Source organism: Cavia porcellus, unplaced genomic scaffold, assembly GCF_034190915.1.
Source record: "Cavia porcellus strain 051 isolate PalLab524CR breed Dunkin Hartley unplaced genomic scaffold, mCavPor4.1 scaffold_18, whole genome shotgun sequence".
Lineage (NCBI taxonomy): Eukaryota > Metazoa > Chordata > Mammalia > Rodentia > Caviidae > Cavia > Cavia porcellus.
Genome location: NW_026947501.1, coordinates 38,780,396 through 38,802,035, shown reverse-complemented (window position 1 = coordinate 38,802,035; position 21,640 = coordinate 38,780,396). Strand labels below are relative to the sequence as shown.

Genomic DNA, 21,640 nt, shown 5'->3' with positions numbered 1-21,640 from the left:
CACCTTCCAGAACCCGAAGTGCACCTGCAGCAGCAGAACAGGTGGGGAGGGTGGGGGTTAGCAGGGGCCGATGCAGGAGCAAGGCGGTCACAAAGCAAACACCTTCTGCCCATCAGCTCAAAGAACAAGTGACAGGCCACCTCCAAGGCTGAGGGGAGAGGGAGAAGGACTCAGGGCGGGTGGACCAGGCTCATCTGGGTCACTGTCAGGATGTGGGCTCCTGGTGCAGGCCGTGCTCGGGAAATGATGGGACTGAGGCCCTGGCTGCTCACACCCAGTCCTCAGCGGAAGGAAGAGCAGGCCTCAGGGCCCCTGTGCTGCAGCAGGGCAGGCGCCAGCCATCTCCGACTGCTTCTCTGCAATAGCATTTACTTGTGTACCGGTTCAAATGGGGCTGGATCCCATAACACAGCCGGCTCAGGCTCCCCATCTGTTTCACACAGTAGGCAGCTGCTGGGTGGTGCCCAGGGAGCCTGAGCAGCTGCGATGCCAGCACTGGGGGCTGCGGTGAGGAGGTCTGCACCAGCACCTGCTTTTGTTTTGAACAGGAACCAAACAGTCACTACTGTCTGCAGAGCCACTGTGGCTACTAACATGGGGTGCGACCTGCAATCCCAGCACTCTGAGGCCCGGGCAACACGGCCACCTCAGTTGGGGCCAATTTGGGCTACATAATGAGTTCAAGTCCAGCCTGAACTACATAAGCAAGACACACACAAAAATTAATCTTGCTGTCTTCTGACAAGCAATTCCACCTGTAGACATTTTCCTTAAACATGCCAAAGTAACCGTATACAGAAACAGGCATCAAATTGGTCCATTTGGTTCTGCTTACTAAATGAAAATGGGAAGCAATCCACATGCCCATCAGAAGGGACCTGTGAGATACAGTATGATCCAGCTAGGAGTTTATGCTGCTGTTAAGCAATGCCCTAGATCCATGTATGTTGACATCTAACGGTGGCCAGGCCATAGGCCTATATTTTAACATCCCTGTTGAGTATTTTCAATTTAATACAAAACATGGTACAGAGTAGGATCATTGTTAAGACACAAAGAGATATTACTAGAAGTCAGGATGCGGTTACCTTTGGTGCAGGATGATCACTATCAAGTTGGGGGACAGAGTGTTCATGTGCTCCCTTTGTAAAACAGTTACCAACCCGGGTGCCGACTTTGATGTATAAATGGACATAGCTAGAGATCATACTTCAATAAAGAGATACAGTTTTAAAAATCCAAGTACGGAACATCACAGAAGTCAGTAAAATCTATATATAATACTTTCTCGTTCTTCCCATTTATTCTACACTTTTTAAAAAAGAAAACTAAAATCTTAAAACGTGTAACTCATAAAATGCATAACAGGTAGGACAAAAAATTTTAATCTCCTTGTTCTGCAGACTTTCTCGTTTTCTTCTCACCAAGGCCTCTGGGTACGAGTGTGTGTATGTATGTAGGAAAAAGTCTGTAAGGATCCACTTCAAGCCATCAAGGACAGTCACCCTGCGGAATTTCCACTTCCGTTCACAGTGGTGTGCATGGTTGGGTTATACTTTTGTAACGGGGGGGCCACAAAAGTGTGGTAAAAAAGAAACAAGTTATTTTAAAAGGGCTCTCTGGTCACTGTTATTTTAAAAAATAGAATCTATTTAAATACCCAAATAGGAGAGACTTGCTCGTAAAGTTTATTTTTAAAAATCGGTACCACATATATCACTGTGTCCTGTGTCGGAGGCCACCAGACGACAGGCCCTGGGATTTACCAGCTGAGCCACTTCAGTGCCCCCAGATCCTCCCCTCTCAGGCCTGCCTGGGCCTCCCCCAGCATGCACAGTAGACAGGGGCTGTGGCCCCAGCTCTGCGGGCCCCCTGTGCCTGCTTCAGTGAGAAACAGGCTGCAGGTGTGGTGCCCAGGGGGCGTCTACGGAGGAAGGGGGCTGCAAGGACCACAACAAGGTCAACGAGGAGCCCACCCATCCTTTTATCCTTCCCTCCCCACCCTGCCCGCCCGCAGTGCTGCGCCTGCAGGGAGTGGGGAACTTGTTTTCAGAAAGAGATCCCCCGCCCGCGTGGGCTGCAGAGCTGATCTGAATCTACCACCCAGTCAAAGGGAAAGAGAGACACAGTTCTGGTTCACAGCCTTTGCATATGGCAGAGGACAAAGAGATTTCCTCTGTCTTCTCGGGAAACCTCCTCCTCGCGTCACCGTCACCGTGAGTCACTGGTGCCTGGAGTCCTCGGGGCTACCCGGCTCAGTGTGACTCAGACGGAAGGGAGCCAGGTTCCCAGAGTCTAGGAATTGAACCCAGGGCCATCACCCTGAGCAAGAGCCCCGTGTTGGTCTCACTTAGTTGCTAAATTACCCAGACTAGGCTGGAACTTGCTGTCCTCCGGCCTCAGCCTCCCTGAGTGCTGGGATCACAGCTCTATGCTGCTGCACCTGGCACCCGATTCTTAATAAATTGCAAGCTGCCACCCTGGGGGCACTTGCTGTCCCGTGCCATGTTGTTGGCTTTCCAAGATCATGGTTTGCCTGCTCATCCAGTCTTTAACGTGTGATTACTCCTTTAAGAGTTTGAACTCACTGTGTAGCCCAGATTGGCTTTGAATTCGGGAGAGATCCTCCTGCCTCAGCCTTGTTTCTGAAAACAGATTGCCCACTCCCTGCAGGCTCAGTACTGCAGGTGGGAGCAGGGGCAGGGAGGCATAAGTCTAAAAGGATGGGGCAGCCTCATTGTTGACCTTGTGGTGGTCCTTGCAGCCCCCTTCCTCCATGGACACGCCCTCGACGCCACATCTGCAGCCTGTTTCCCACTGAAGCAGGGACGTGCCATCTCGCTGGGCTCCTTAGGCACCTGGAAGTCAGTTGAACTATACTTATCTGCAGCACCTTCTATGTGCCCTCCTGGCCCAGAGCTGTAACAATGAGTATCCTGTGGCCAGGACAGACCTGGCAAGGCTAGAGGGCCAGACAGTTCTCAGGCCCAGCTTCTGTGCCCACCTGACCAGCCGGGGCTAGGGGAACCCACAGGCTCCTTCCTGGCACCTGGACAGGTGCCACACTATTGCTAAGCCTGAGGCCAGAAACTACATGAAGAAATGCGCAAAGCAGAGGACTCAGCTCTGAGGGCCTTGGGCTCTCACAAAACAGGTCCCACTCCCGCCACAAGTGGGCCAAAGCATGGTTCGTCAATGGCCACCACTCCCAGGCCTGCTCCAGCTGGGGCTCTGTGCTCCTCAAAGCTGAAGGGCCCTGGCCCAGGTAACAAGCCCCTTGGAGAGCATCAGCTCAGCAGCTCAGATGGGTCATAGGCACGGACACTGTCCCCACCCCAGGGCAGGTTTTATCAGAGGATGAAGACCCGGGGCAGACAGTGTCTCAATGACTCGGAGAGTGGCCTGGCTGTCACCAACCTAGACACAAGACACGAACCCCTCAGAGTTGGCTGTGCCTTGGCTTCCTCAGGATTCTGAGAAGTCACATGGGGGCAAAGTTACAAGAGGAAGAGCAGAGGAGGTGTTGGTGGGGGCAGAGGCCCACTGTCTCCAGCTGCCTCCTCCCTCCTCCCCACACCCTTCAGCATCCTGTGGGCCTGAAGCCAGTTTCAGGGGTCGCCTGCTGGCTGGGCAAGACCATGCCAAGCCCAAGGGAGGCTGTGACTCCTGCCTCTGCCCTCAGCCCCATCACAGCCCTCAGCACAGCCCAGTGAGGTGGGGAGCAGAGAGCAATGTGCAATTGGAGCACACAAATGCCGCAGCTGCCTTGCGATGGGTCACAGGTGGGTGGCAGGGTCTGAGCCGTCCCTCCCGTCCATTGGCACCACCCTGCAGTCACACCGAGGGGTGGGTTCCTGCTGAGGGAAGTAGGGTGACTTCTACAGGCCTGTGGGCCTTCACCGGAGCTCCGGTGTGCACCTCCTCCAAGCCAGCTCCCTAGAAACTCAGAATCTCCAGTCTGGGTCAGACTTGTAAAGGGGCTAAAGGAGATGAGAAGAAAGCAGACTGGACTCGGATGGGAGCAGCCCCCCCCATCACCCTCCGTGCAGAGAACCCCAGGTCTTCCCTTTTTTCTTTTTCTTTTTCTGGTTGTGTGTGTGTGTGTGTGTGTGTGTGTGTGTGTGTGTGTGTGTTTGAGACAGGTCTTGCTATATAGTCCAGGCTGGCCTTGAACTCACACCAGTCCTCCTGCTTCAGCCTCCCAAATGCTAGGATTATAAGCATATGTGCCATACCCAGAATCAAACCTTCCCTTGGACAGCTGGCCCATAGTTTAACCAGGTCAGATTGCTAATGTGAACCTCAAACCCCCTTGTTGTAGTCAAGGATTGTACAGAGAACAATTGAAATCAGGACATGGAATTTATAATATTATTTTTATAATGGTCACTCCGAGTTAACACAAGAAACTGCAGGAAATCTATCTATAACACTAAAGACACAGAATGTTTAGTCAAGGGCCTGAATCCCACAGCAATGTCTCACATGAGACCAGATGAAGGCCCGGAGCTCATGACAATGCCTCCCACGAGTCCAGCTGGAGATCTAGAGCCCACAAGAGGGACTCATGCCAATCTCTTTTAAGGATCTGTGCCACAAAGGCCCAAAGGTCAGTGGTGGAAGCCAGAAAGTCCATGCCAGCAGTGTGAAGGAACTGTGCTGGTGGGATGAGGGTTCTACGCTGGCGCTGAGAAGTCACACTCACAACAAACACCAGGGCTGTCCTAAAAAGCACCACAGCTGTCCTCAGCAACACGGAGGCCCGGAGCTCCTCCAACAACAAGCACAGTTGGGTGCATGTCAGGAAGCAGCATGACGAGTTCATCCTGGAGACCAAGCGGCACATGTCTTCCTCTCAGGAGCCAAGAAGCAATGCTCGATGTGAGGACCAGAGCTTCTCCAGGAGAACCAACGGCTCAAACAGCAACATGTAGGAGAACCCACAATGCCTCAACACCTCAACACAATAGCTTCTCCTTCTCTACATCTCTATTTATGCTGGCAGCTTTCCTCAGGTAGAGCATCTACACTCAGCACCATGGTGATTTAATTTCACAAGTTGACCACCAGTTTTTAATCTATAGCACTCCTCCGCCCCCTCCCCTTGCCCTGTTTTTAGTATCTAATCTTAACTAAGACCTCCTGTGTGTGCGTGTGTATGTTTAAAAAATTTCATAGGCTTCACTTCTGTCATGAACTCAATCTCATTGTCACAGGGTGAGTTGTGATCTCCACAAGGTCAAGAATATCTTTTCCAGAAAAATACACAATCTGCCTTTTTGTATATGCAACGTGAGTTATGATCAAAGTATATGACGAATGTTTAAAATTTTTAAATTGTTACAGTAAAAGATGAGTTGCCTGCAATCCCCCCAACACTACTCCAGCTTCATTTCAAACTTATCCTGCCCTTCTTACCACTTGCCGAAGCAATTGCCGAGTCCTCTTTCGTGAGGTCTTTAGTCGCTCGGACCTGACTGCCTCAATGTCCCAAACTGATTCAAAACACTGACCTTTCACAGTCATTTTGTCCTTGAGCACGAGCCAGAAGATGCACAGTCCAGATCTGGTGACAAAGGCAGATGAGGACACATTAGAATGTTTTTATTTGACAACATTTGCTGTAAATATTTTGCATGGACTCCGGGCATCAACACAGCAGAGCAGCTAAGGACAAAGCACTGCCGGACTGGTTCAGAAAGCAGCGAGAGCCGTGGTGCAGGCGTGTTTGAAGCGAGGGGGGAGAGTGTAAGGGGATGCACGGTGGTGTCTTTTATTACGGTACTTTATTGAATTGAAGTTCACTGTAGCTTTTTATTTTATCTCACCTTGTATAAAGAAGTGAACCTGCTCATGGTTGGAGAAACCTGGGTGTTGCTGATAGACACTGACAGCTATGTGGAAAATGGTCCTGCAGAATCTTAGCAATGTGGGATGCAGCTCCTGAATGGACTCCACATGCTTGGGGCTGTGGTGCCCAGAAAGTAAAAGTGTCCTTCCATAAGAATAAATAGACCAGAAGAATTCTTTCCATGGCATTTTTGGGTAAAATAGGAACTTCAGATAAATCCAAGTTCCTCACCAAGGACTCGCAGAATGAATGATGAACTCACCACACCCAAATCCATCACGCAGCATCCAAAGAAGACTTCAATGAGTGACGTGGCGAGACTCCCAGGGTGAGCAAGTCTGCACCTTGACAATGGCTTGGTTGAGAACTTGTGAACTTTGAGATGGCGCCAAAGTGAGGTGCACTGAAGAGAAACCGAGCTTAGAGTCTGGTTTGATCTTCTGCCTGGATGGAGATGTGCAGTGTGATAACTCCTCAGATGTCAGGCATCGACTGCAAACCACAGCACACGTCGGCCCCGCAATCGCAGGGAAACAGCCAACAAGCTACGAACCTAACCCAGAAAGCAGCACAGCTTGGCAGCCACCTGTGCGGCCAAGCTGGGCTGCTTTCCGGGTTAGGTTCGTTCAGTGCCATTTTGACTTAGGATGCTTTCAATTTAGGATGAGTTTGTTGGAACATAATCCCATCACAGGTCAAGAAGTATCTATGCTACAGGGGAGGAAAAGTAGGACTCAGGGAAGTATTTACAATATTTACAGTTTACAACCTACTTTGGAAAGCAAATAATTGCCTCCTTCGAACTGAATCTGTGGCAGTAGCTGTGTGTTCGTGATCAGTGGCGGGCAAACCTGGGGTTAGCAGGATTCCTGCCTCCTTGCAACAGTAGGAACAAGCGGGAAAAGCACAGTTTCCCCCAGGAAGGAAATTAATTTCTCTTAAATAGCAAGAAGAGTTACAGGGGATACAGCTCAGTGGCACAGTGCCTGCCTGGCAAGTGCCAGGTCCTGAGTTTGAGTCCAGTTACAAATAAATAAATAAATAAATAAATAACCAAACAACATTAAGAAAACAAAATCAAACTTGGAAACATTGTATTTCCTGTTTTAAAATTACTGTACAAAATTATAGTAACAAAACTATATGGCACAAGCATACAAACAGAAACCTAGGCCCTGAAAAGAATGGCCATTACATATAGAACCAGCTTTCCACGATGAATGTGATCATTATGGGCTACAAAATTTAAAGTTTTTGAAAAATAAAAATTTTAAATTTTAAAAAAGAATGGACATACCAGAACTAAATCCAAATATATAGAGGTAACTAATTTTCAGCCAGGGTACCAAGAGAATATAGTGGGGGAATTTGGAATGAAATTCAAACACATACCCAAACATCAATTTAAAATGGTTAAAGACCTCAAACCATAAAAATCCTGGAACAGAACTTAGGGTAAAAGCTCCCTGCTATTGGCCATGCTCATGATTTTTTTGGATATTGTATTGATCACTTAGGCTTTCACACCAAAACATAAACAAATGAGACAAACACAAAACTAAAAAGTTTATGCACAGCACAAGAAACAGCCAACTAAAGGAAAAGGCAAACTGTGGACTGAAGAAGCGTTTGCAAACTTCGTACCTCATAAAGAGTTAATTCTCCAAATTTACCAAGAGTTTTCAACACAAGAGTGAAAGAGCAAAGAAACTAATTTTTAAATGGACAAAAGAGCTGAGCAAATGTTTCATAAAACAAGGCATACAAATGGTCCACAGTTATATGAAAGGCCCACAGAATACCGGACCATCAGGGAAATGCAAGTTAAACCATGATGAGGTGTCATCTCCCAGCTGTGAGAAGGGCTACAGTCAGACAGGCTAGTAAGTGATGGCACAGACGTGGGCACACAGGGAATCCTCTGACACTGTCAGCAGGAATGTAGCCAGGGACCGGCACTAGAGAAACAGTGTGGAGATCCCCAGACAAATTAAACACAGAGCTACCACCCGACCCAGCTGCTCCCCTCCTGGATCCACACCTAAAGGACTTGAAATACTTAGCACATCATAAAGGGAATTGCACTCCTGTGCTCCACACAGCAGCATTTGCAGTAGCATGCTATGAAAACAACTTAAATGTTCATCACTGGGTGAATAATGAAAAACGATGTGGTGTGCTCACACAGTGGAATATAATTCAGTCCTAAAAAAGAGATGCTTGGACAGACAGGAGGACAACAGGCTAAGTGAAGTAAGCCAAACACAGAAAGAAATGTGTTGCTTATATCGCTTATATGTGGAATCCAAAAAATAAAATAGCTCAAATACACGGAGATAAGGAACCACACGCAGGAAATGGAGAGATGCAGGTGGAAGATACACAATAGCCGATGAGTGAGATGAATGAGTCAGAGATCTAACCCACGAGGGGAGTAAAGTTAATACAGTTGCATTGTGCTTGGGATTTAGTGTTCAGTAGGTAGCATCTGGCAGCTCTTGCTGCAAAAAGTGACTGTGTCAGATGATAAATGTTGACGCTGTTCCCTGTAGTAACCATCTGTGTCCCAGTGTGACTTAGAAACCTCAGACATACACAACAAAACTTGTCTTTAAAAACCTGAGTATCCACCTGTGAAATAAATGCCAATACATCCACACAATATGATGAAAGCCATTAACATAGTGCTGTGAAAGAATGTTTAATAAATAGAAATATACACTGGTTTGTGTGTGTGTGTTTCGTTTTGAGATAGGGTCTTGCCAGGTAGTCCAGATGGGCCTCAAACTTACTTTGTAGCCCAGGCTGGCCTCAAATTTAGGATCCTCCTGTCTCAGCCTCTTGAACACTAGGATTACACGTATGCACCACTATTCCAGGCTTCAACTGGGGGGGGGTGCTGGTTTGTGATATAGCACTGGGAATTGAACCCAGGGCCTTGGCACTGATCTACATTCCCCATCCTAGCCCCCCCCTTTTAATTTAGAGACAGAATCTTACTCAATTGTTTAATTGCCCAGGCTGGACTTATTTTTATAAGTTTCCTGCCTCAGCCTCCTAAGTACTGGGATTATAGGCATGTACCACTATGCCCAGGTTCGATGTGTTCCTAAATTCACAAACTATGTTTAAAAAAAAATCACATACTATGTGAGCACAATCCTGGGTGGGGCAGAAGGAGATAGGGAATTATCTGGGTATGAGAAACTTCCATTAAATAAAATACACAAAAAGAGTATAGGCCAGGGGTGTTGGGCAGGGGGCACAAACATTGTAGGTGACTTTTACCTTCCTGTTTTACATGTGCAGTACTTCTACGTGTGTATTATATTTATAGGCCGAGAAGACAAGAAAATAATCTCTATCTTGAAATAAAAAGTGTGTGTATGTGTATAATGTACCTTGACAAGACAAGCTAGGTAAGGTGGCACACACCTGCAATCCCAGCACTCAGGAGGCTGGGGCAGTAGGATCACCATCAGTTTGAGGCCAGCCTAGGTCACATGGCGAGTTCAAGGTCAGCCTGAACTACATAACAAACCATCTCAAAAATAAATAAATAAAAGAGAGAATGAAAGAATGGCTTTGTTACAAAGTTATGAAAAGGTTATGAACTAGAGCTGATGGCCTGGGTGTTTTGTTTTGGTATCAGGAATCGAACTCATGACCTTGCCAGACATAGGCTTATACCGCTGAGCTAAATCCCTGGCCCAGATAGCCCCACTTTAAAGCAAGTCGGGGAGAGGCACAGTGAGCCAGCCCGGGCAGTGAATGAGCTGCCCAGAAATGCACTCGAAGTGGCAGCTGTCGGTTTTCAGCAGAACTCTCATCTCAACACTGGCAAATACTCATGAGATCTACCACACCCTTACGAAGCTAAATCTAACAGGAGATGTGGGCCAAGACGACCACCAAACAGGAAGCCTACCGTCTCAAAGTTCTTTGGACTGCTTTAGTAAAGCAATGCACCCAGGAAAAAGATGAGACCTGCCTCTGGAGACACCTTATCTGCCAAGAAAGGTGGACATGAGAGCATGTTTCAAAAATACAGTGCACCTGGAATTAAGACTGAAGAAGAGGCCTCTCCAGGGTCGGTGCTAAGAGTGTTTCTGTGAGTATTCAGGTACTGCCGGAATGGAGAACTTTGTGAAGACATTGACGTAGAACCTGAAAATGTAGCTATGCTTGTCCTTGCTTGAAAATTGGATGTACGAAACACGAGTTATTTTACTCTACAAGAATGGTTAACAGGAATGACTTCTTTACAATGTGATACAACAGAAAACTCAGAAATTCTTTGGATTGTTTGAGGTCATCATTAAAATGATTCTACAAACTGTAAGCTCATTTGTAGATACACATTTGACTTTGCATGGGCGGAAGATGGTGTTAGTGATCTTGAGCTGATGGCTACATCCTGTAGAGCAGGGGTGAGTGAGTGCTGTTCAGCTCTTGGACCCCAAAAAGAACCACCCCAGCCTAAACACTGCCAAGGCAGGGCATATATAGCTCAGTGGCACAACACCTTCCTGGCAAGTACAAAGTCATGAATTTGATTCCCAGTGCAAAAAAAAAAAAAAAAAAATAAAAACCACTGCCAAGTGCCTTGTGGGATTATTATTAGGAGAATCTGGCCCCCTTTTCCAGTTTTTCACCATTTCTTAGAGCAATCAAAATGTACAGTGAAGACCAGGATCTAGCTCAGTGGCAGAAGTACCTGCCTAGCAAGCACAAGGTCCTGAGTTCAATTCCTGGTACCAAAAAAAAAAAAAAAAAAAAAAAATGTAAAGTGATTGACAGAGACCAGTGGTGTGAGGTGCTTGGATTCAGAGAACAATTCATCTTGACCTCAGCAGCTACAGTAAAGATGGAGCATAGTCAGTCTTGTCGGATAAATTTGTGGTGGATTGAAGACAAACAGATGTCCTAGAAGTATGTGCATGACAGCGAGAGTGGCTGTCACCACACCTGTGTCACCCGTTAGTTAGCCGTAAATCGCTGTTTGTATCAAAGTCCTGAAAACATGACTCTCTCTGCCTCCCCAACATGTGCTTATTCACCCTCCATGTAAATACCTCCTGTGAAGTGGTGCTCACCCCGCCCCCAGCCACCCATTTCACACCTCACTGATGCTGCCAGAAAGCTTTTTCCTCAAAGGAAGTCGCTGCAAGCTTCCAAGAAATGCAAGAAATGCTCAAACAGAGGTCTCCTCAGTGACCTTGGCTTGTCTGCAGGTGTTTGTTTGTTCGTTTCATTGTTTTGAGGCAGGCTCTTACTGCACAGTAGGCTGACCTTGAACTCAATGTGTAGCCCAGGCTGGCCTCCAATTTGTAACAATCCTCCTGAATCAGCCTACAGAGCACTGGGATTACAGGTGTGCACCAGCACCCCAGCCTGCAGTTTTTGATCAACACACCAAGATACTGTTTATTTTTGCCGCCACAAAAATCAAGTAAAGTGGGGATGGTGGCACACACCTGTGTTCTCAACATGGGAAAGCCTAGGCAGGAAGATTGCAAACTTGAGCTTGGGATGGGCAATTTAGAGACACAGAAGACCTTGTCTCAAAATGAAAAAAAATAGTAAGAAATAACGGGTCGGGGGGAGCACTAGGGATAGGTCATTGCAAAGAGCTTGGGTTCAATGCCCAGTACAAAAGGAAGGAAGGAAGGAAGAGAGAGAGAGAGAGAGAGAGAGAGAGAGAGAGAGAGAGAGAGAGAGAAAAGGAAAAGAAAACCACAGTGATTCTACATGTGCGATCACTTCCATGGGCAGTTCCCAAGGTGCCAGCGCCAGCCCACCCCTTCTATCCCACACAGGAAAACCCACCCACAGGAGCAAGAGTGACCCTGTCTCCTACAGGAATCACTGGTGCCTGCTGTGCTCTTTCCTAAGGAAGTGGGTAGATTTAATTGTCATACCCCACCCCAGCAGTGCACAGGAAGGCGGCTGCACTGGGGGGATTAAGGTTGTGTATTGGGGCTCTTTCCTCCTGGCAGGACTCAGGACTCAGGTGATTCAAGTAAAATCACCATCACTCTTGCTGGGTCCTCTGGTGGCCCCTGGTCCAGAACCAGTGCTGCGTTCAATGTTACCACTATGTGTTGATTAGCAGTTCCTGTTTACAAAATTGTCCTGTCATATAGATGCTCAAAGTATTCCACCGTTTGTGAGAAAGGTGATGTGTTAGACTTTGTTTTGTTTTGAGGGCTATGAGGAGTTCGTGGGTTTTGCAGGTCCATCCCTGGCCACACACCGAGGCATTATTGGCTAAGGTGGAGCAGGTATGATAGCCTGGTCACTCCTGTGACCTGATGGACTCCTCTGATGAGAGCTGGAGCCAGAAAGACAACACGGGCCTCCCCCAAGGGCCACACTTCCTCCCAGGTTTTCAAGGGTACATGTACATATAAGTGACACTTTCTAAAAGCCACCTGAAAACAAAGGGGCCCCAGCCGGCTTGGTCCACAGATTTATCAGAGCTCAGGGAAGCACAGACCTCTGGATCTGCACATCCACATACCAGGTAGGACTTTCGATTGGTGCCCAGATTCTCCCGTGTGCCCCTCTGCAGGGCAGATCTGCAGGGGTCTTGGGGCTCCTGTGTCTTTGGCGACAGCTGGCAGATGCATGTTGTCACACAGCCTGCTACCTTCAGCGATAGCGATAAAGGGCGGGTGCCGGGGCTGGAAACGGCCTTTTGAGAGTAGTTCTCAGGACCTAGGGACCATTCATTCGGGCTTGTATGTGACAGCAAAGAATGAGCCCCAGCACTTTTCTTTCTCAGGTTCCTGTCGCATTCCTTTTCCTGGTTGGTTTCTTGGCACGGTGTCCCTCACACTTGGTCGTCAGCCAAGAGGAGCTGGGCCAGCAGTCACCCAATGTCCCAGTCCCAGGTCTCTCCCAGGCCAGGGCATTCACCTGGCACACGTGCCCTACCTGACACGTGCCCTGTGCAGCCTGCCGTTGTTTGGCTTAGGCACGATCACAGCAACCGCAAGCCTGCCACAAGCCTCCGTGTTTGCATGCCTGGCTTTGCTTTGACAGTTACACATTCAAACGTGGTCAGATTACTGAGATCAAAGGAACCCGTGTACCCTGGACAATCCCAGAGAAGTGAAGCAGAAGGGCCCCAAAATAGGGTGGGGGGCCCTCAGGGAAGGCAGTCACCCCCAGGAGCAGGGGGCAGCCAGGCAGAGCTGCTCCTGCTAGGGCCCCACCTGTGCATCTGCACCTTTATTGTGGGGATGTTATGCAGGGTGCCCTTCCACCCCACAGCACCCCAACCCCACCCTACCCCATGCTTCTGAGTTCACCAATAAGGACAGGTGCAGCATTGTCCCCGTTCTGTCCTAATCCCCACCGTGTGCCCAGAGCTACCCTGGAAGCTGTGGAGGAAACCACTAGGGCTGGGCGAAACTGCTCAGACCTTTGAGAGTAGCTAGAAATCAATCCTCAAAAAATATTTTTCTCTGGATTTTGCTCATTATTTAATAGCAGCACTTGTGGATCTCAGAACTACTGAATCTAAGTGGTTGATTTTGTTTTTGTTTTTGTTTTTGAGACGGGTCTTACCTATGTAGTTCAGGCTGACCCTGAACTCACTGTGTAGCCCAGGTTGGCCTCAAACTCACAGTGATCCTCCTGCCTCAGCCTCCAGGGTACTGGAATTATAAGCATGTACCACCCTGCCCATTCCCAGCATGTCACACTGACACTTGTCCCACAGGCCTCACTGTGCACAGGGCCACAGCTCTGGGCCCTCCTTCTCCCTTCTCAGGCTCAGTGAAGAGAGAACCCTCACCCCAGGTTTCCCCTGCACCTAGAATGTACTCCCTCTAGCACTATCCCCGTTGCACTGGGGCCTGCATCTCCCCAAGCACCTGGAGTGTGGACACACAAACACACACACACACACACACACACACACACACACACACACGTGCTTGCAAGCATGCTGTGCAGTGGCTCCTCCCTGCTTAGGCTCTGCACTCCTCTGTCTGGGCCCCCTGGGCTCCCCTCAGCCTCCTCCAGCCCTCCCCCATTCTGAGCAGAAGCCAGTAGTAGCTGTCTCTGTCACCACACTCAGCACGTGGCTCCTGTCTGTCTGTTTCTCCTTGCTCTCTCTGCCTCACCACACCCATCTTTGAAGACCCCTATACAGCTTGAGAGGAGCCTAACTCCTCCTGGCACAGTGCCCGGCACCTGTGTCAAGGGTACATGGTAATCAGTGCATTTGTGAGCAAGCAGTGTGTTCAAAGCAAAAAGAACCCAGGCCCTGGTCCTGCATTCTCAGAGCCCTCTTTAAACACAGTTGTGTAAAAAGGTCAAATACAATAGATTCTGCTGCAAGCAGGTACCTAGAACCATCGAATTCATGGAAACAGAAAATAGAACAGCGAGCGGTTACAGAGGCTGGGGGGGGGGGGGAGGAATGGAGGGTAAGTGTTAATGGGAGGGAGTTTCTCTTCCGGAGGATGAAAGGTTGTGTGGATGGCCTGGGTGATAGATGCAGATGTGAACATGCTTAACGCTGCTGAGCTGCATGCTTAACCGTGGTCAAGGTAAGTTTTAGGCTTTGGATATGTTTTACTGCTATTTTTAAAAACTATAAAAAGTGGTTGGCACCGTGTGTCCTGTGATCCACTATTCTGGAAGCTGAGGCAGGAGGATCATGAGTTGAAGCCCAGCCTGGGCAACTCAGCAAAAATCTGTCTCAAAATAAATGCAAAGAAAGAGTTATAGTGGTCGGGAAATAAATACTTCAGGGCAAGAGCTCAATTCTCAGTTCCTCCAAGAAAAAAAAAAAAAGGATTGAGGAAAAGGGAACAAACAGTATGAATAAGTGCTAGAGACAACACAGGGCAAAAAGTGAAGTTGATGTTTGTCCACAAAAAGAGGCGATCAGTTCTGCAGACCAGCGGCAGTGGACGGGGGAGGAATGAGGTGTCTTCAAATTTCCCATTTGTGAAAGTGATACAGTCTCAGTAACAGACACTGCTAAAATTCAGGAACCAAAAAAAAAGAGCAGGGAATGACATCTTGATGTGTGTTTACCTGGTGTGACTTATTTACCGTTTCACTTATTTTTGAGACAGAGTCTTGCTGTGTAGTCAAGGCTGGTCTCGAACTCACTGTAATTCTCCCGCCTCCTGCCTCCCGCATGTAATTCCCGAGTGCTGAAATCACAGGAGTGCATCACCACACCCAGCCAACCTCAGAGATTTTAAAAACCTTTTCCAACGCAGTGATCATGCTGAATGCATGCTTTTATTAAATACACTGTACATGTTTCCCATTTTCTGCCTAGTTTTCACAACCTTCACACTCCAAATTATTAATGCTTAACCTTGTATTGAATGGATCGTCACTTACTCAAATATTTCTTCTTTTAATGCGTTGGGTGCTGCCAGCATTTTAACATCTCTTCCCATCCAAGTGTGCTAAGTCATAGTATTATATCCCCTGGAGAACTGTCAATGCTTTATCACAGGAATAGCCAACGTCCCCTCCACTAGCTATTCTTTTTTTAAATTTTATTTTATTTTTATTTTTTCCCTACTAACTATTCGGAGATACCCAATTCGTTGTTGCCAACTCGCAGGCTGTGGTGCTACTCACCTGGACCCTCAGCACTGGGGAGACTGAGGCACAAGAGTCACTCTGAGTTCCGGATCAGCCTGGCTACATAGTCAGACCCTGTACTTTTTACCACTCACTTCTCTTTCCCCTTCTCCCCGTGCCCTCCCCAGCTTGGGGTGGTCACTATTTACACTATTTACACTACTTCTAGCCAGTGTACACTGTTGTTTTTAAGTTTCCACAAATCAGTAAGGACTGATGGTATTTCTCTTTCCTGCCTGACTTCACTCAATCTGCCCTCCATCTCCCCTGGCGTGGGCGCAAGCGACAGCACCTCCTCCTCTCTGTGGAGGGACACTACTTCACTGCGTGTGCGTGGATGTGCGCCTATGTCACTTTTCTTTATCTGCTCACCTATTCACGGACTCCTAGGTTGGCTCCGGATCTTGGCTTTTGTGGCCGTGGGCTGCCGTGTCTTTGATGTACCGATTTCCTTTCCCTTGAGTGAGTAGTTCTGGTTCTAGTTTTTTGAGTAATTTCCATTCTGCTTTCCATAATAGCTCTGCTAATTTAATTTGCATTCCCACCAATGGTGCATGAGAGCCCCCTTTCTCCACATTTTCACCAGCCTTGTTATTTTTCATTATTGATTGACTGATTGGTAATGGGGTTGATGTCTCTGCGTTGAACTACATCTCCAGCCTCTGTCTCTTTTTTCTTTTTATCTCTCTCTCTCTCTCTCTCTCTCTCTCTTTCTTTTAAGATAGGGTCTTGCTAAGTCATTTGGATGCCCAGGTGAGACTTAAACTTTTTTTTTTTTTTTTTTTTGGTACTGGGGATCGAATTCACAACCTTGTGCTTGCCAGGCAGGCGCTTATACCACTGAGCTAAATCCCCAGCCCGAAACTACACCTTTTGATCCTCCTGTCTCAGCTTCCCAGAGCGGTGGGATGTCTCTGGTAACAGTCATTCACAATGATTTAATTTGTATTTCACTGATGATCGGTGATGTTGAGGGTTTTTCTTTTTTTAAATATGTTTATTAGCTATTTGATGGCTACTTTCAAGATCATTTGCTTGTTTTAAAGCTGGCCTGTTGGAATTGCCTGATTTAAAATTGAATTATTTGGGTTTTTGTTGTTGAGTTATTAGAGTTCTGTATAGATCATAATCCCCTGCTGGTTGAGTACTTTACATGCTGTTTCATTTTCTAGGTCATCTCTTCACTCTGTTGTTTCCTTTACTGCACAGGAGCTTGGTAGCTTTCTTTATGTAATCCCGTTTGTCAAGTTTAACTTTTGTTCTAGTGATTTAGGGTCAAAACTCTTGGCTCAGACCAGTGTCCTGAAACCTCTCCCCGACCTTTTCTAGTCCTCTCCTAGTTTCCAGTCTCATGTTTCCATGTTCCATCCGTTTTGCATTAATTTTTATATTACAGCTTTTAACATCTCCTATCGAACAGCTTTCCAAGGCCAGCACTCCTCTCCTCCATCACAGAAATCATCTTTCCCCCGCTGTGTTACACATAGGAAATCCTTTCTCAGTACTGATACAGTTTTTTGTTTGTTTCATTTTTGGTTCTTCAGGACAGGATGTCGCTGTAGTCAGGCTGGTTTAGAACTCAGCGATCCTCCTGACTCGGCCTCCTCAGGGCTGGGATTATAGGCATGTGCCACGCAGTATTATTTTGGAAGACTGCAGCATTTTAAATCTGCATCTCCTCTGGGGACACAGCAAGGGATTTCTGCTGTAAGCAGGGCAGAAGCTCCATCCTGTGTACCCAGCTCGGTTCCCCAACGGTGCCCAGGGGCAACTCAGGCAGATCCATTCCGGGGCCAGGAACTGCCAAGGGAGGCCTCAAACTGGCAGCAGCCCTGGCACAGGGCACAGGCAGAGACACAAACCCGAAGAAGCGTCTGCGTGTGCACAGCCTTCCGGTGAGGAGCGGCTGGAACCCATGCAAGGGGATGCGGGAGGCCAGGGGCCAGGGACCCCAAGACCCTGCCTTTGGAGAGCACCGCTCTGTGGGGGCTCCCCGGATGCAGCAGGGAATTGCTAAAAACGAAACCGTGATTTTCAGAGGGTTCTGAAGGCGTTACCCCTGGAGGGTGGCTGTGCAGCTGGGGGGTTTGCGCTGGCTCCAAACTGGGGCTCTGCCTGCTTTCGGTTTTCCGGGCTGTGGTGCCTTCCACCCGTCCGGGGTGGTTCTGACTCTGCAGGCCTGGGCCAGAGGGCCTGGGGCCCCGTGGGAGCTTCAGTTAAGGGGAGCTGCCAGGTCAACACCCCACCCCGCTTCCTGGCTTCAAAGTGACTAGAAAAGTTAAGCTGCATGCTTGGGGGTCTGGCCCTGCAGACACCCGCCGCTGGGTGTTCCAGTTCTTGTTTAGTTTCCTATCAACCTAATGAGGTAGGTGTCAGGAGCCTTTTTAACAGGAGGAACAGGGTTGAGAGGCACAGGGCTTGCTGGGAATAATCACACAGCATTAAAACACTGGAGAGCTAGGCTTCACCCCAGGCAGCCTTCCTCCAGGGCCCACTGCAGACATCTCAGAGCCCCCCAGAAGAGAGACTTTCCGGGCGCAAGCCTGGAGAGTGTGGAGAGGAACTGGGGAGAAGACCGAGCAGGCTGATAAAAAAAATTGGGGTTACTGGGCTTTTTGGGGGGAAAAACACAAAAGTAAAGTTGATCACCCAAAGCAGGTAAAGGCAGCTACACAGCACACAGTTCAGGAGAGGAAAGGCAACAGGAGGAAGGTCAGTAGGTCAGGGCAGGGAGACAGCGGGATGGCTCAGTACTTAGGGCAGCAGACCCAGGCTGCTCCCGCACCCCTGGGCAAGTGAACTCACCTCTCTGAACTTTGAATACAAAACGAAGATGGTCCTGCCTGCCTCACACATGAGCATTAGTTAAATCATTGCCCCTGTTATTACATCATAGTCCAGCCTTTTCTTTCTTTTTTCTTTTCCATGTGTGTGCATGAGTGTGTGTGTGTGTGGTACTAGAGACTGAACACGGGGCCTTCACACGAAGCTACATCCCCAGCCTTTTCTTAAGACAGAGTCTCAAGAAGTTACCTAGGATGGCTTTTGACCCTCCTGCTTCAGCCTCCCAGAATGCCGGGATTTACAGGAGTGCATCACCATGCCCAGCTGGCTCCAGCTTTGCTGAGTAGCCTAAATCTCACCCTCACTCAGGCTGGACACAGAATGTTTCATTAACCTTGAGAGCTCTGGGATCAAAGGTGCTTATAACATCCACTTGTTCTGTTCTGTGAACCAAAAGAAGCAGAGTTTTGATGTTTTGGGGTGTTACTTTTTTTTTTTTTTTTTTTTTGCTCTTTAGATTTCTTGAGAACTTTTTTTTTTTTTGCTTTAAATTATGAAATATGGCAAATATACCCCAAAGCACTATTAGCAATATAGTAGATGTTCAGAGACCTATCATCTGACTTAGCAAATACAACATTTTGCTAAATTTGCTTTGATCTTTTAATTTAAAAAGCAAAATGTTAGGGCTGAGATCCCTCTCTCGGCCCTTATTCCGCCTTCTGTACCCCACCATTGCAGGGTGCGGCTTCTGCCTTCAGCCTGTTACATGCTTATACCTGCAGTCCTTTTCTTCTGTGAGCAGAGTCCCCCAACAATGACACAATGGCCACATAGCATTGCTTGCATTGGACTGCATCTTTCAAGTGCTGTCCACTCTACTGCACTTGTCTAAATTTATTTCACTCAACATTATATTTCTGAGAGTTATTCGTGTTGATGCCTGTGGATCTTATTTATTGAATCATATCTTATTAATTTATCACCATTTAGTTATTATTCCCTGATCCCTGTGTATAAGGTTGTTTCCAATTCTGCTGTTTTAAATTTCTGGCTTCTATTGTTTGTGTTTTCATGGACATTCGTATACGACATTTCTCTGAGTGATAAACCTAGAAGTGGAAATGCTAGGGCCAGAGCGTTTGCATTTTTGCTAGAGATTTCCAGATGATCTTTGAAACATTGCACTGTTTATGTTTCCACAACTTTGCATAAACGTTCCTGGTTGCCGGAGCCCCATGCATGCTTGCTGTCTTTAGATTTGCTCATTGTTTGTTAATCTGAGGATGAAGTAATATCACCCACTTTAATTTGCCTTTCACTTGTCTAAGTAAAGCGAGCCTAGTGTCTTTTTATTTGGATATTGGCTTAGTCTTGTACTTTTCCCCCATTTCTCATTGAAACATTTTATCTTGTTTTTAAAGAAAGAATCATACATTACAGATTATCATCCTTTGTTGCTTCTATGCACTGCAAAAATCTTTTCCTAATTTGAGATTTACCTTTTCACTTCATATTGACTTCTGCCCTACATGCTTTTTGTTTTCGGTGCTGGGGATTGAACCCAGGGCTTCATGGATGATACACAAGTTTTACGTAGCTACACCCCAGCTTTGCCCTATATAATTAAAAAAAATTTTAAGTATAACATTATTATACTTCTATGATAACATTATTATACTTTTATATTATACTCCTATACTTTCGTGGTTTTATGTCTTGACCCAAGAAAATCTACCTTTATCTTATGTCTTTAAGACATCATTCCACATTCCGTCTTACTGTGTCTGGAATATGTATTTCTGTGAATGGTTTGGGATAGATCTGAAGTTTTCCATTTTTCCTGCTTGGGAAGCCGCTAGTTAGGACCCTGGTGCTGTGCTTCTGGCCTTCAGGGAAAGGTCTTTTAGTGACCCCTGCTGGGAACCCTAGCGGTGCTGTAACCTCCTCAAACCCAAAACACAAAGCACACAGGTCCACAGAACAGACCTTTCATCAGACTCTCCCTCCACCTGAGGGGTCCCCCAGTACACCCCAGCAGAACCTTTCCTGCCCCGAATCCTGGGGACTGAGCCCTGCCCTGGTCTGCCATGCCCTGTCCTGTGAGCTGCCCCATCCACTTCATGGAACCCAGGCTGTCTGCTCTGAATAACTTTCCTCATCGTCCTGGAGCAGGGGAATGGTAGCCCCCAGGCTGGAAGGCACTGGGGGACACTCCTGCTTCAGAGCAGCTGCTCAAACGCCTGGGTCGAGAGGGTAGTCTGTCCCAGTGACATTCTCTCCTGATAGGAAAAGCACTTTTGAAGCCTCTTTTCTGTTTCAAAGACAAATGGATACAAGTTTGTTAGAAAGAAACTGTAACAACAGCTTTTGCTTCTCCAAACACATCATCTTGTCAATTTGAATAAAGCCAGAGCTTCTGCTAGCATGCACACACACAATCTTTACATAACAGGGTTGTGAGGTACACAGTAGTCTGCAGGTCACTTCTGCTGACCAGTGTGTGTTAGTCTGCTTTATTTCTGGCCACGCAGATGTACTGGCTGACTTTTAACTATTGCACAGTATTCCTGCAGCTAGTAAACAACAACTTAAATACTCACTGCCCTGTTAATGAGTTGCGGGGTTTTGCCCAATGCCCATCATGCAGGCAGTGCTGTGTGAACACCTTCACACCCGCTTCCTTTGGCACAGGGCTGAGCCAGCATGTTCTGCTGCACACAGAGCTGGGCATGGTGCTGGCGGCCCACTCAAGCAATCACTGGGAAAATATTGATAAACATTATTTAAATGGATGGCTGAACAGTGCTCCATCATGTATATTTACCACAGTTTCTCCATCCGTCCATCATGGACCACTTCCAAGATTTAGTTATGAGTTGTGATGCTACATGCACGAGTATGCATGTGTCACCATAACGTGATGTCTTTAACTCGAGCAGGAGGATATCCAAAAGGGATATAGTGGGTCAAATGGAATTTCTATTTTTAGTTTTTTGAGGAATTTCCATAATGATTTCCACAGTAATTATAATGGTTTGCATTCTCACCAACAATCTGGAAAGGCTCCTTTTGTCCCTAACAAGATTTAAAAATGACTTTAAATGCAAATGGCTTACATACATCACTAAAAGGCAGGTAGAAATTGTCAGATTTTATTTTCAGTACTGGGGATTGAACACATCTCTAGCTTTTTTTATTTTTTTGTTGGAGAAAACTAGGAAGTAGCTCTGAGCAAGATTTAAATTTTACTAATTGGCTTCCTATATTTATCTGTGAGTCTGTCCTAGGCCTCGGCCCCCTGCCTGGCAACGGGAGCTGATTCATAGTAAGTGAACCTCTATGAATCACTCATCCTGGCTGAGGCCTGTAGTGGCCTGT

At 47.2% G+C, this 21,640-nt stretch overlaps 1 pseudogene; it reads left to right on the top strand.

Moving 5' to 3' along the window:
• Positions 1-9,570: 9,570 nt before the first annotated feature.
• On the top strand, positions 9,571-10,781 carry LOC100726934 (DCN1-like protein 4; annotated as a pseudogene).
• The last annotated feature ends 10,859 nt before the right edge of the window (positions 10,782-21,640 follow it).